The sequence below is a fragment of the Rhinolophus sinicus genome, chromosome 4 (assembly GCF_057876585.1).
Source record: "Rhinolophus sinicus isolate RSI-liver-muscle chromosome 4, RSI-T2T, whole genome shotgun sequence".
Taxonomy (NCBI): Eukaryota; Metazoa; Chordata; class Mammalia; order Chiroptera; family Rhinolophidae; genus Rhinolophus; species Rhinolophus sinicus.
This window is the reverse complement of record NC_142504.1, coordinates 105,880,329-105,894,667: the sequence shown is the minus strand read 5'-3', so window position 1 is coordinate 105,894,667 and position 14,339 is coordinate 105,880,329. Positions and strand designations below refer to the sequence as shown.

At 46.1% G+C, this 14,339-nt stretch overlaps 1 protein-coding gene across 2 annotated transcripts in view; it reads right to left on the bottom strand.

The window, feature by feature from the left end:
• Positions 1 to 8,651: 8,651 nt before the first annotated feature.
• The window catches only part of LOC109446167 (O-acyltransferase like protein-like), a 65,276-nt gene continuing 59,588 nt past the window's right edge, over positions 8,652 to 14,339 (bottom strand). For both annotated transcript variants that reach the window (XM_074339881.2, XM_074339882.2), the window contains exon 18: positions 8,652 to 14,211. The gene's annotated coding sequence lies outside the window, so the exon portion shown is untranslated. The remainder of the gene's footprint in view (positions 14,212 to 14,339) is intronic.

Genomic DNA, 14,339 nt, shown 5'->3' with positions numbered 1-14,339 from the left:
GAGCAAGAGGGTACAAAGATGTATCCTCTTGATCATAATAGTGTCACAACAGATGTTAACTGAATGAATAAATAAACACTTTAATACACGAGGAAACAGAGGCCCAGAAATATTAAATTACATGGTCAAGGTGAAGGGGCAGAGTCTGCAACAGAACTGAAATATTAAAATTTATAATTCTGTATTACTACAGTCCTGATCCTAGATTGTCTTTAGTTAATTCACTCATTTATTTATGTGTTATTTATTTCATTCATTTATTCACAATTGTTTTTGGAGCACCGACAATGCACCTGGCCCTGTGCTAGGCACTTGAGAAACATCAGTGAACAAAAAAAGCAGAGATCATTTCCCTCATAAAGCTTACATTCTAGCAGAGGGAGACATAATAAGTAAATCATACAGTACCTAGAGGGGGTGGTGCTGTGGAAATAAGAAAAGGCAGATAAGATAGATAACGAGCTCTGGGGGAAGGGAGTAGGTTGCAATTTTAAACATCCCAGAGGCTGACTTACCATGAAGCTCATGAAAGATAAGCTTTGAGATGCTTCACTTGCAAAGTCTCCTTCCAAAGCCTTGAAGAAAAATGGTCATATGGTTTTGTAAATTTTTCAAAAGCAAGATATTTGAGTTGTTATCAGTTGAGTCCTGTTTTTTTGCATCCCAACGTCCGCTCTGTTGTACTTCCGCTCATGTTGGAGAGACAAGGAGCATTTTGAGGACACAGCTAAGGAGAATTTGAGTTGGGGATACATTGAGTTTGGGTTTAGTGGCTATATTTATGTGGTTCATGGTCATTTCTTGCCATCTGGTGTAGGGATGGCTTCTAGGAATACTGCCACCACCTGTGCCAACTCCCCTGCCATCACTACAGGAGGCTGCACTAGAGGTGGTATCCTGATAGGAGGGTGTCCCACAGCACCTGGCCTTGGCAGTGTGGGGGTAATAAAGGAGGAACAAGGTTTTAAATGGATAGAGCCGGAAGCTAGTCTGTAATATTCTTCCAAACAGCAGATGTGTAAAATCATAAGTGGAAGATTCAGTTCTCGTCAGTCCATCAGAAACATACAGTGAATGTTAAAATTAGTACTAACGAGTTGCTTGAACTAAGTGGTAGAAGTGAAGGTGTTTAGGTGTGCTCAGATTGTGGACACAGTGTAAAAGTAGAGTCCTCGGGATTTTTTGAAAGATGGATATCGAGTGTGAGAGAAGAGAAGAAGGGGAGGCTGACTCCAGGGTCTTTAGCCTGAGGAACCGGAAGGACAGAGTTGCCTTCAGCTGAGACCAGGAAAGCTATGGGTGGAGCAGGTTTGTGGAAGAAGAACTCACATCCCTGTGACCCGCAAACCTGGGACCCAGGCTTTACCAGCCCAGTAGCCACATCATTGGGACTTTGCCTCCAAGCTCCTGCTTACGTTGAGCACTGTCTAAGGAACAAGGCAGAAAGACACTGGGTGGAAATCTCTGCATACTGTCCAATCTGGGACAAGTTGATTAGCTGCCAGGAACCCTTTTCCTCATCTGTAAACTAAAAACTACATTGGTTACAGCCAGTGTGGAAGCTACTTCGGCAGTTTCTTACAAAACGAAGCATAGTCTTACCATACAATCCAATAATCATGCTCCTTGCTATTTACCCAGGGGTGTTCAAAACTTATGTCCACACAAAACCTGCACACGGATGTTTATAACAGGTTTTTTCATAATTGCCAAACCTTGGAAGCATCCAAGATGTCCTTCAGCAGGCAAATGGATAAACAAACTATGGTACCACCAGACAATGGGATATTATTCAGTGTTAGAAAGAAATGAGCTATCAAGACATGAAAAATATGAAGGAAACTTAAATGTATATTACTAAGTAAAAGAAGCCAATTTGAAAGGCAATACTGTATGATTCCAACTATATGACAGTCTGGGAAAGACAAAACTATAGAGACTGTAAAAAGGTCAGTAGTTGCCAGGGGTTAGGAGAGAAGAATGTATAGGTGGGGCACAGAGGATTTTTAGGCCAATTAAACTACTGTGTGTGATGTTATCATGGTGGATACATGTCATTATATATTTTTCAAAACCTATATGATCTACAATACCAAGAGTGAACCCCAATGTAAACTATGAGTGACAGTAATGTGTCAATTAGGTTCATAAGTTGTAACTAACATACCGTTCTGGTGGGGGATATGGGTAATAAGAAGGCTGTGCCGTGGGGGCAGAGGATAGAGGGGAAATCTTTACTGTCCACTCAGTTTTGCTGTGAACCTAAAACTGCTCTAAAAAATTAAAGATGATTTTAAATTAGGAACAACAATATTGGTAGTATCTGACCTGTTTGTTAGAACAATCACAAATAGACTGTGCCCACAAGTCAAAGGAGGGGCTACTTAAAATGGTCAGGAGGTAGATGACATCTTAGCCCAAGTCTGACCCACAGGGGACCAGTTGGTGTACAGACCTACCTGTGCTCGTTTCCTCAGTTCTTGGACATATAATGAGAATAGAGATACTTGTCACTCTCAGAATCCCCACATTCTCTCTCTCATCCATGGGTAGGGTCCATTATGGTAGGAAGAGCTAAGTAGAGCCCATACAATGCCCCCTCCCTACCAAGATGATGAACCAGACGCAATAATGCATCCCTGGGGGAATGACAGGGAAATAACTTTTCACTATCACACAGTTAGCTAAACCTGGAGGTGGCAAAAAACTTAAATTATTGGACTAGGCCTTAAGGAATAAATTTTAAATAATGGTCAGATATATAAATCTTGTCAACCCAAAGTGAAGTGGAGAATTTAGGCAACTCTAGATGTAACACTGTTGCAAGAGTCCCACATTTCACACAAAATCATCTGTGTGTTTTAGTTGTGGGTGGTTTTGGAGCATGAATCGTCCAGCTGTTGGACAATTTCTCTGTTTAGAATCATACATCTAATTCTTCAAAGGGATCCAGAATTCTTCTGGGTCAAATTTCTACCCAGGGCCGGCATCTCCTCTGAAAGACTGGACGATCAATAAAGACTCTAATGAAACGTTGAACAACTCCTAAACTCTCTAGCAAAAATAGAGCAGAGGACAGCCACTTATGAAAAAGTATGCTCAACGCTGTTTAAATTGTGCTTCCTTAATACCAGTCCCTTAAAAACAGGAAAAGAGGCTCATTTGATGGAGGAGAAAAAGCAGAAGCCATGACACCCAACCTGCCATCCCCCAACCTCACACCCCTGGCCACAGGGCAGGGTCCACACTCAGCATCCACAAGTTCCCTCACATGACAGCTGTGATCTTGGAGGTCCCTCGTGGACCAGTTCCTGATGCTGCTGGGCCCCGTTTTCGTCTGTTTGACTTGTTCTTACAAAAGAAGTCATTAAAGTCAAGTGAGGTCTTAAAGGCCGACCAAGCGCCCCAAAGGTCTCCAGGCCCACCCTTGACAGGGGCTTAGCTCCCCGTTTCTCCATCTCCAGCAACGCTGTGAGGGCAAATACAGGCTTAGCTCCTATTGGCCTGTCTCCTCCAAAGTCCTAGGAAAAGGAGCAGGGTTCAGCTCCTATTGGCTCTATTGCCAGTATCTGGGGAGAACCAGTTTAGCTGGTATCAGAAATCAAGCTTTCCTCTGCCCAGTTCTTGATCATTATACAGTTGTCTTTGATTTATCGTGTATCTTAAATCAAAACAGTGTTGCTTTATTTCTCCATTTTCCATGGAGAAATGAGCATTTCAATTTTCTGTATGAAATCCCCTAAACATACACCCTCTCTTTATAATTCCCAGACACCATCACTCCCCTCTCGAAATCAGAAGTAGAACTTGAAGAAATCTCCCAAAGAACAATGGACTCTCTTATTTATTGATTTATTTGCTTCATTGAGCGCTAGGAATCCAGAGGTGCATAAGACACAGTTCTTAGATCCAGTTGAAGCTGTAAATGTGCAGACATGATGACCATACAGCTTGACAAATGAACTAGAGAGTCCATAGGGAAAGGAATGCACTCTGGGTTAGAAACCCCTTAGCACATTGGGTAGCCCTTATGGGTGGGGTGAGGAACGGCTACAGAAGCAATACCAGCCAAGATTGTTTGCATGTTTAGTTTGTATCCATTAAGTGTTTATTTTATTATCAATTTCATTCTTACAAAAGTCTATTTTTTGTAAGAATGGAAAACAAGTCAAAGAGATCATGAGTAACTTGCCCAACGTCACAGAGCTAAGCGATGACAGAGTCACAGCTTGAATCCAGCTCTGCCAAATCCAAACTCATAGTCCCATTCATTCTCTGTACCGCACAGGCTCTCCTCAGTTCTTTCCTGCCCTTTGAAGACCCCGGGACTGCGTGAGCAGACACAGTCCCAGGTAGGAGTTTCAAATTTTGGTTTCCAAGTTCAAGTTACGGTCTACAGACGGCTGGCATTGGAAGCCAACATCAGCCCAAGTCACGAGCGCTGCAGAGACTCGGGGAGCCTGGTCTACTTGTGCTTGATGGAGAGAGGCAGGACTCATCGTCCAGCGGAGCACAAACAGCAGGACATCTGATGGAGGACTTGGAATTTGGTCGTAGTGAGAACACTGGAGCTCGGCTGGCTGGTGGGAATGAATTCTGTCATCTCAGGTCTGAGTCAGCGGCACCTGGTTAATGATGCCAGACACCAGCTTTCTGAGTCATGCTCTGCCTGCTCTGCCTTTGCATCTGTGGAAGGATCTGTCTCAGAACTGCACTCTTGCCCGGGGTGTCATTATCAGAGGCTGGAAATGTGGGCTGCCTCTCCCTCCTCCTCAGTTTGTCTCCCACTCTTCTGCCTAAGTGCTCATGTCAAAATAAGCCATTTCTCCAACTACCACCCTCTTCTATCTTGGCGGACTCTTCAGATTACCTCCCTTCGCCTTACGTTGTTACAACCAGCCATGAGGACTTTTATGCTCATGAGGAACAGTAAGAAAGGGGGGGGAGGAAGAGGAGAAGAGGGAAGGAGGGAAGGAAGGAAGGAGGGAGTGAGAGGAAGGAAGATGACCAAAGGTGCTCATTTTGATTTATATCCCATGTCATGAGACAGTCAAGAGATTTTTAAAATGTGGCTTCTAAATTTAACTGAATGCTCTATTAAAAAAAAAAAAAAAAAGACAGAGGGACGTTTTATTACATTTGCTACACAGTGTGTGTGGCTCAACACTTTCTTCAAGAGTTTGAGAGACACGGGAAGGGATCCCCTACGGTGCTGTGTACCTTGGGACAAGACTCGGGAGGTGTGGCCGTCCTCCTAGCTGTGTTCCCACACAGCAGTGTCACTGTGAACCAACCCATCTTTCTCCTGGGACCTCAGTTTCCTCATCTGTAGAAACACAGCTGTGGCCTCGAAAGTTCTGTGGCAAGTATAATTTTCACAGTCATGGCCTCTGAGAGCAAAAATGTGACTGTATTTTCCTATAATTTAGAAAAGTTATATTAAAACCCCCTTCTGCCTGGTTTGCAGCAACTTCATATAGTCAGTTCCAGTTTTAAAACTGGGTCAATTTGAGATTATTTAAAAACTGTCTCATACCCTCTCCCTTTCCTCCGCAGATGGCAACTGAGTTAAGGAGGCATATCCTGACTTTCACGGACCACATTTGCATCTGCTTCTCTGTCTTGATCAGTCTCACTCTTGTTCTAGCATCCTGGGAAAGGCAGCCTCTCTTATCTGTCTTTTGATGGGACTCCTGCCCTGCTGAATTGTTGGCTTCTGTCCTCATGCCCTCACTGACGTGTCTGAGGTCTGTCGTGGCCTCAGGCCTCCATATCCCCGTGCATCACGAGTGGTCTGACCTCAAGCCCCACACTTCTGTGGGTCTACCAGGCTTTTGGTAATTTCTTGGCTGACTTCCTGAGTGTTTCTGACGCCCAGGTGAGTTTTAGCACTGTCACTCAGCATAATTTGGCCATAAAACTCTCCACTCATCTCTGTTCCCTTACCCGATACTGTTGTGACTCGGGGACAGTGGCAAGGCGGTCAGAAGTCCAGATGATGCCCTTCCACTCTGGAATGACCAATTCTTAAAAAGAGCACAATTCTTTATACCTGGCTATACCTTCACGACTCAGCTGGCAGCGGGTGGACCCAAAGATGGAATCTCTACTGATTGTCCTCTAACTGTCCTCTCCGTACTCTAGCTTAGAGTTTTGAAGGGGGTTCCAAGGAAAGATGACTGTACTAGAAAGCGTCCCCCTTCACGTTTTTTTTTTTTTTTTTTTTTTGGTTTTACATCTGAATGGTATCTGTGATCTCAGAAGTCAACTACTCACCTTAGTCTCAGACTCTGAAGTGACCCCTTATCCTCCAAAGTGCGTAATTCACATTCGGCCGTCTGTGCTGGGGCAAGGGGTCCAAAGGTAGAGATTAAAAAGTAAGACGCTGAGAGGTGGGGCAAAGCTGTTAGTAATACATTTGACAATTCTTAGACCCTGCTAAATGTGGATTCTGAGTTCAAAATTAGGGGGGTTCTCTTCTTAAAGAAACTCATTAAAATGCATCTATTTATTGAATCCTTACCACTTGCATTGTTCAAGGACCCGGGAATGCAAAAGTGCACAAAACAGACAAGGTCCTTGCTTGCGCAGCACTTTATTCTAGCGGGGAGAGAGACAACAATCTCGTAAACAAATAAATAATCAGGAGAACTTTAGACATCTATAATGTTATAGATGAGGAGGAACCAGCCATACCATCTAAATCTGGGGAAGATTTAGAATCTGAATTCCTGTTTCCCTCTGGGGTAGGCCAGCTTGGGGTCCTCAGACCCTACGCAGGTCCTGGGAGACAGTGCAGGGTAGTATAGACCTAGTCCAGAGTCCCCATGTCGTAGAAGAGAGAGCTGAGAGCAAGCAAGCTCTCAGCGCTGGGGCCAGCATCCAGGCACAGGATGTGCTCATGTCAAAATAAGCCATTTCTCCAACTACCACCCTCTTCTATCTTGGCGGACTCTTCAGATTACCTCCCTTTGCCTTACAGTTGTTACAACCAGCCATGAGGACTTTCATGCCAAATATCAGCAATAGTAAGAAAGGGGGGGAGGAAGAGGAGGAGAGGGAGGCAGGCAGGAGGGCTTGGGAAGAGCCAGGAGCAGGTTGGCTCACCACGTGCAGGAGCAGCCCCTGTGTTCCCACAGGGTCCTGATGGCAGCCACAGGTCCTGGCGGGGATGCCAACCACACCGGGTGGAGCACAGTGCCATCCCCATGGCGTACCGGTCCAGTCCAGGGGTGGGCACCTGACGCAGCTTGCACAGTGAGTCTTTCCCCAACATTTTGGGATTTGGGAGTCTTTCCCTCAGGGCCTGCAGCTACCTGCAGTCACATGTCCTCCATGAACCAGAGAAGAAGAGACAACATGTTTGTAGAAAGAGGGTGGAACAGAGATGACAGACGGAGAGTGAGCCCTGACCACGTTTGAGGTCCATGTTCCAGAGGTTCCAGGCATGACCTTATTCCCGTCCTGGGTTCCACGAGACCCATGGTATCTTTATAATAAAGTCCCCTTTTAGTGTAAACCGGATAAAACTAGGTTTCCGTCACCGGCTCCCAACCAAGTCTTAAGCAGCACAGAACATTTTTACAGTTGCATAGGTAGGCTCGGATGGAAACGGTGGGGATGGAAAGAAGGTGGTGGTTTCAATAACAAGGGAACGAGGGGCTGTAAATATTCTTCTGTTCGTACACCCCTGCCCCTTCTCCGCACAGAGGTTCTCTGCAGCCCGTGGTAAGAAGCACCCAGGCAGCTGCCTGAGGACGCGCTCAAGTGCCAATTTACTCAGAGGCTGGTAAATTGGTCACAGAACAGATGCTATGTGGAATGTAACTTAACTTCATTAGCAATTTTGCATTTGCAAAACTATGTCTTTGCCAGAAGTGCCAGCCCATCAGAGTTCTGTGTTTGTTCAAATTGAACAAGATCCCAGGGAGCCCTGGAGAAGTTCACGGAGCACCTGGCAGATTGTCCGCCCAATTCCCCACAGTAGGGAGGGAACACAGTGAGCCCCACAAAGCTGAGGCTCCCTGGGAGCCCCCAAGCCACTCCTCGTGCACACTGAGCTGCCCATGGCTCTGCTACAGCAATGGTTTTTCACTGATGAGTGACAGCCCGGGGTGTCCTAGCATCCACACCTTCTGGGACCTCGCACTGCTCATTCCCCGCTCCTCCCCGGAACCCACCCTTCTCCTTCCTCCCCCAGCCTTCCTCCCACTCTCAGAGCCTTGAGATAAACTGGAAGTGCAAACGATGGGAAAGCAAAGAAGCATTTACTTTGCAAGGCCCTAGTTAGCAAAATATAGTGAACATGTAGATGCTTAAAAAGTCAACTGGAAGGACTTCCATTTTGATCAATAGGGCAGACTAGATATTCAGAAAGATTTCTTTCAATACAGTCCACTATTATTATTATTTTTTTTTTTTTTTAGTTTAAAGCACAGTTGAACTGTCAGGAAAGGAAAGGAATTCCTCAGAGAGCAAAAATGACAATACAGTTTGAACTCAGAGGGCAAGCAATACTATTGCTGGTAATTTTTGATCCCTGGTAGTCTAGAGCCTGAGTTTTAATAAGCCACATACACAGGGGATAGGAATGCCCAAATATACTTTCCCAGATGTTTCAAAAACACAATCGCATTCAAATACATAGTGAGCACATATCAAAGTTTTATGTAACTCATTAATGAGAAAACCAGCAGCAGAATGACAAAGCCAGTTTAAGGGAAGATACAAGAAATTCAGATAGATATAGATAGAATGTTGGCTTATGGTTTCTGAATAATATTTTTTAAATGGCTTAATATCCTACAGGGCAAAAAGAAAATCATAACTTTTGGAAATATCTCCTTTACTAACAAAAATCATTGGTATCTCATCAGCAATTATTTTCTACAATCTATCATCTAACTTTCTAGATTGTAAGGTTTCTGGGCCCTAATCAATAGAAAATAGTAAAAAGCGTTGCAGTCCCCTATCTAGAGAGTCACGTGACCTTTGAGAAGCTTGTTAGAGAGTCCCCTAAAACGACAATGAAGTTAGGCCCTGGTGGGTTTCTCATACCAGACAAAATGTCATGGATTCTCAAATGCATCTTAAGTTGTGTGTCCTGCCATTGACAAGGAATGAGATAGAAGTCATCAGAAAATCCTCTCCTGTGCTAACATGGTAACCTCGCCCGTAGACTCTGCCCTGCGTCTATTGACTGTCATGGGGCAGCTCTCACAGGCTCCCAGTATCTGAGGAGCACATCTTCCTTGGTGCTGCTCATCAGTTGAACTTTATTTTAATTTGCAAAATAATGTATTTCCCATCACTTTATTTACCTTGATGGCTGGAAGCCTTCAGACTCATACAGCCTTCCAGCTATTTGTCTGACAAACAAAGCAAGTAAAGCAACCCAGGCTAGGTCTGTTTGTCTCCAAGAAGCCTGCTGAAGTGCTGTTAGCAGAAGTGTGTGTGTGTCTGAATCAGAGGACGGGGGTTCATCGGGGCCAACCCTTGCAAACAGCAAAGTCCAGCTGGTGCAAAGCAGGGATGAAATCGTGTTTGCAGTGACCCGTTTGTCCAGAAACTCTGTGGACATGTCTGGGGGCGCTTCATTTAGAAGACACTCCGCCCACGCCTGCTGCACTGCTTGGCATCTGTCATCAACCTTGGCAGCCACTGTTTATCTTTTCCCTGCCACTTTTCATCGCCTGTGCCAGGAAAACAGAAGGTACGGAAAGCAAAGCCTTGAGGGTCAATTCATCCAGCACGGCCTCTCCTCATTCCCAGGGGTTCCCCTGAAACATCCAGAAATATGTTCCTGAATGTGTTGTTGAGGCCTCTGCCCCTCCTGCCTGGCAGCAGGCTGGTGGCACGCCTTGGCCTTACAGCCTGACGCAGGGACAGTGGAGCAGGCCTGAATTTGCTGCCTGGCTCCACCCCACGGCCAGTGTATGTCTGCAAGGGCGACCCTACCCGAGTACCACCAACAGGAGGCTGACCCAGCAGACACATATTGTCTCACGGTGCTGGAGGCTGGGAACCTGAGATCAAAGTGTCGGAAGGGCTGGCTCCTTCTGCGGCCCGGGAGGGAGAATGTTCGTGCCTCTCCCCGAGCTCCTGGAGGTTTGCTGGTAATCTTTGGTGTTCTGGGGCTCTGCTGCATCACCCTCACCTCTGCCTCCATCTTCACACGGCATTCTCCCAATGTGTGTCCAAATGTCCCCTTTTGTATAAGGACACCAGTCCTATTGGATTAGGGGCCCACCCTCCTCTAATATGTCATCATCTTAATTAATTACATCTTCAAAGACCCTATGTGCAAATAAAGTGACATTCTGAGGTTCTGGGGTTAGGACCCCAACATATGAATTTGGGTGAGGGGAACACAATTCATCCCATAACATCAAGTGAGTAACCTGGACAAGTCTTTCAACCTCTTAGGTCCTCAGCTTCTTATCTCTAAGATTAGAATATGCTCACCTCATGGGGACCTACGAGGATGAGTCTAACACAATTCCTGGGACACAAAAGACACTTGAGATTTCTTCAAATAATCTCAGGACTCCAAGTGTCTTACCCCATTGCAACTAGATCAATTGGCCTTTAGTGGTTTTGTTTACAGGGTTCCACTTCTGTTTAGAGAAAAAGTTCTGCTTTAAGAAACAAAAACACACTGATGTCAAGAAATGCAGCACATAATACTGCAAAGTGTCCTGCACTAAGATAAAAAGAACAGGGCCCAATCTCAACCTGGTCACGTGCTAACCAGCAGAGAGTCCCGAACTTCCGTGTGCTCAGATGAGATGCTGGATAAGTACCAGCAAGCCAGATACCTTACAGACAAGCCCTCTGTGAAATGTCCACTGTGAGAGAGAATGTAACGTGCCACACTCTGCGATCAGAAATATGAGAGGGATTCATTCCGTGTTCCCACAGTTCTGTCCTATTTGTCAACTCCCTGTTTTATTGATCCCAACAGTCGTCGCCTCCATGGTTTTATGCTGATTTACAGGAGAGGAGTAGACCTAAGATGGCTGTCTCACTCATTATACCTCGCACCACCAAGAAATCAATATCAGTGTTTCAAGAAAGATCGAAAGTCTTCAGAGTCTTCCCCACTCCCATAAACTAAGCCAAGTTCAATTCAGTCTTAAGTATCAGGAAGCATGAGAACAGAAGACTAAGCGAAAGAGAGGGAACAATGTTAAGTGATTTCAGGATTCCCAAACCCAAGGCTTTGGGACTTGTTGCTCAGAAGTGGGTTGTGGGGCTTGGTGGGCTATTAGATTCGTGGCCCCCAATGATTCAAGATTTTCCCACCCAAAGCATCCATGTGACTCCAAAGAACCTCCAGAGAGAAGAATCCCAGTGCTAACACTATTTCACTAAATTATTTTGCTTGGACAAGGCCCACTCAGTCATATAAATCAGGTACCTTTTTCATTGGTGTCCAATGTGAGGCACGATACACAAGGGCCTAGGGAAGAGGGAGCCAAGGCAGAGCCCGTCTTCAGGAGCCCAGTGAACGGTCGGGAATCAGAGACACACGCTGGTACAGGAGATCAGCCAGGCGGATCCGAAGCCAAGCCTCCAATACCACCTTCAGGTTCTACCAGATTTCAGCAGATGTCTCTCTACCCATCTCACCCAGATTCACCACATCTGGTTTCCTACTTACATCCACTCCAGCCTCAGCTGCCTCTTGCCTTTCTCTCAGACTTGGGATTCTGCCATTTCTTTGGCTCAAATTTCACCAGTGATTGTTGACATTTCCTTCCTGACCGAGGCCCGTCCCCATCTGGTTTACGCTCCTTCACTCCGTCCACCATGTTTGACCGTAGCACTGGCGCTTTTCCCTAGCTTCGATATTCCTGGTCAGTGTACAGATTCTAGAAAGACCCTTTCCTGAGCAACAGAAGTAAAGCAGCTTAACACCCAGGACTCCATGGGAATGAGAGGGTTTGAGGCAAACCAGGCAGAAAGTTGAGACAGAACCTAGAGAAGAACATGGACATTGGAGAGGAATGGAGGTCAGTCAGGGATCCTGCAGGAGGCCAACCAGACTTCTGAGGATTCAGGAGAAATAGGTCAAGAAGCTGGGAAGAAGCTTGGCTATAGCCCCAATATGATATCGGGCGTGCTGTTGTTGAATAGACAAATGACCCCAGAAGTGGAAAATAAGAAGGCCTTGACCCTAAGGCGAACATTTAGCCCATCAGAGGAACTTTATAGAACTTTCTCACAGAGAATGGTCAAGACAATGGAGAGAAGAGGTGGGTAACCCTCCTGGACATGAAGACAGGGCAAAGGTAGGGATGAGGCAGGTTGTAGACACCGGTCTTCACGTTGGTCTCCTCCATTCCTTAGCGCTCAGCGAGGCCACATGAGTGCTGTTGGAAGCAGCCTTGTGTACCCAAGTCTTCACAGGGCTACTCAGCCATTCCTGGGATCCGAGCCACTTTCATGCCATCTCTCTTTGTCCCCACCACACACAGCTCTTTGATTGGCTGTTTAGGGCACTACCAGAAAACGTTAGCAATAAGCACTGTTCAAAAGAGTCCCTGTGACATGATGGGCAGGACCAGCAAAGGGAAATATCATTGCCCCCAAGAAACAGGTCCCACATTGACCCTCACAACTGAAAACACAAAACGAGGAATCCCTTGTCTTGTGTACACGGTTCTTCTAGTCTCCAAGCTGTGTGTCCAGGCTGAGTCCCATTTGGCCTTTGTAGTTGGGCCACCTGTATCGGCTGTCCCTTCGTGGCCCTCTAGTTGTTCCATCCCACAGGCCTGCCTGGCGCTGGTCAGCTGTAGCCGCACCACAGCGTAGAGGACCATCCAAACAACAGAGCATGTCGGAAACCTGCATACAACACAGGAGAGGCTGTGGGTGCAAACAAGAAAGACTCCTTTTGGCAGGGCCCTGCTGCAACCTGCCCCTTAGTAGACCTAAGGCTGAGAAGTGGAGACTGGGCCCTAACGTGCAGGGAGAAGAGCACAGAGCCTCCCTTCTGTGTCTCTGAGCAGACAGTGGAGCCGGAGTGAGGGCGGGGGAAGCAAAGTCACACCACCACTGCTGCTTCTACTGCCTTTTCGAAATGCATTGCAAAAATAATAGACTTCATGGATGAAATGCACTCCGCTCCCGTGCCAAGGCTGGCTGTGTCAGCTCACAGAGCGCAGGGAACAGTGTTCTTGGGGGGTAATTTCGCATTTTCACATCTTCAATGACAGTGATCTTCTGAACAGTGAACAGCAGTTTCACTATTCCTCTTTAACGGCTTCTTTCACACACCTCCTCTTTCACAGTGGAAAATATTGTCTCAGAGAACCTCTGGAAATGCCTTATTAGAAATGTAAAGTTTTGAAAGGTGTTATGTGTTGAATCATGTCCTTTGCTTTCCTGCAAATTCCTATGTTGAAGTCCGTACCCCGTACCTCAGAGCACAAACTTATTTGGAAAGAAGGTCCTTACAAAAATAATTAGTTAAGATGACGTCATACTGGAGTTGGGTGGGCCTCTAGTCTAATAGGACTGGTGTCTTAATAAAAAGGGGACACTTGCACACAGATATACACACAGGAAGGATGTCATGTGAGGATGGAGGCAGAGGTCAGGGTGACACAGCAGAAACCATGGAACTTCAGCCATCCTGGCACACGTCCAGGAGCCAGAGGAGACACATGCAACAGATTCTCCTTCAGAGTCCTCAGAAGGACCCAACCCTGCCGACACCTTGATCTTGGACTTCTAGCCTCCAGAACGGTGAGAGAATAAATATCTACTGTTTAAGACCCCATTTGTGGTACTTTGTTGCAGCAGCCCTAGGAAGTTAATTCAAAAGGCTTTGACACATGGATGAAAGGTAAAAGACAAGTTAAAGAAAACTTTCCAGTGCCATTGAATGGATTAGATAGATTCTGGGTGTTGAGAGGGGCTGAAGAGCATGTAACTCAAGGGGAAAAAAACATTTCACCTGCCAAAAATGTATTCTCTCACTGGAGACCCCAGATATGCATTCAGGGGTCAAGGCTTAGGGCTGTAACCAAATTCCCACTCTCACATCCTTTTTTAAAAATGGCGTCATGAACCTGGTGATCTCAAGTCTCGCAGTACTGGTTCCTTGTTCCTTCCTACATGTGGGCTAAATTACCTGGCCCAAGAACCAATGGTCCCAGAAACAGCCTGGCAGGCGTTCCTCGCTCCCGTTCTCCTCAGAGACATCTGCAGAGAAGGGAGAGTTCAAGTGCATTTAGTATGTCTAGTGATGTCCTATCACCCCAGGTAACCCACTGGTCGCTGGTACTGAGCCTTCTCTGTGGAGCACCAAGTAAAGGATTAGGGCACAGAAG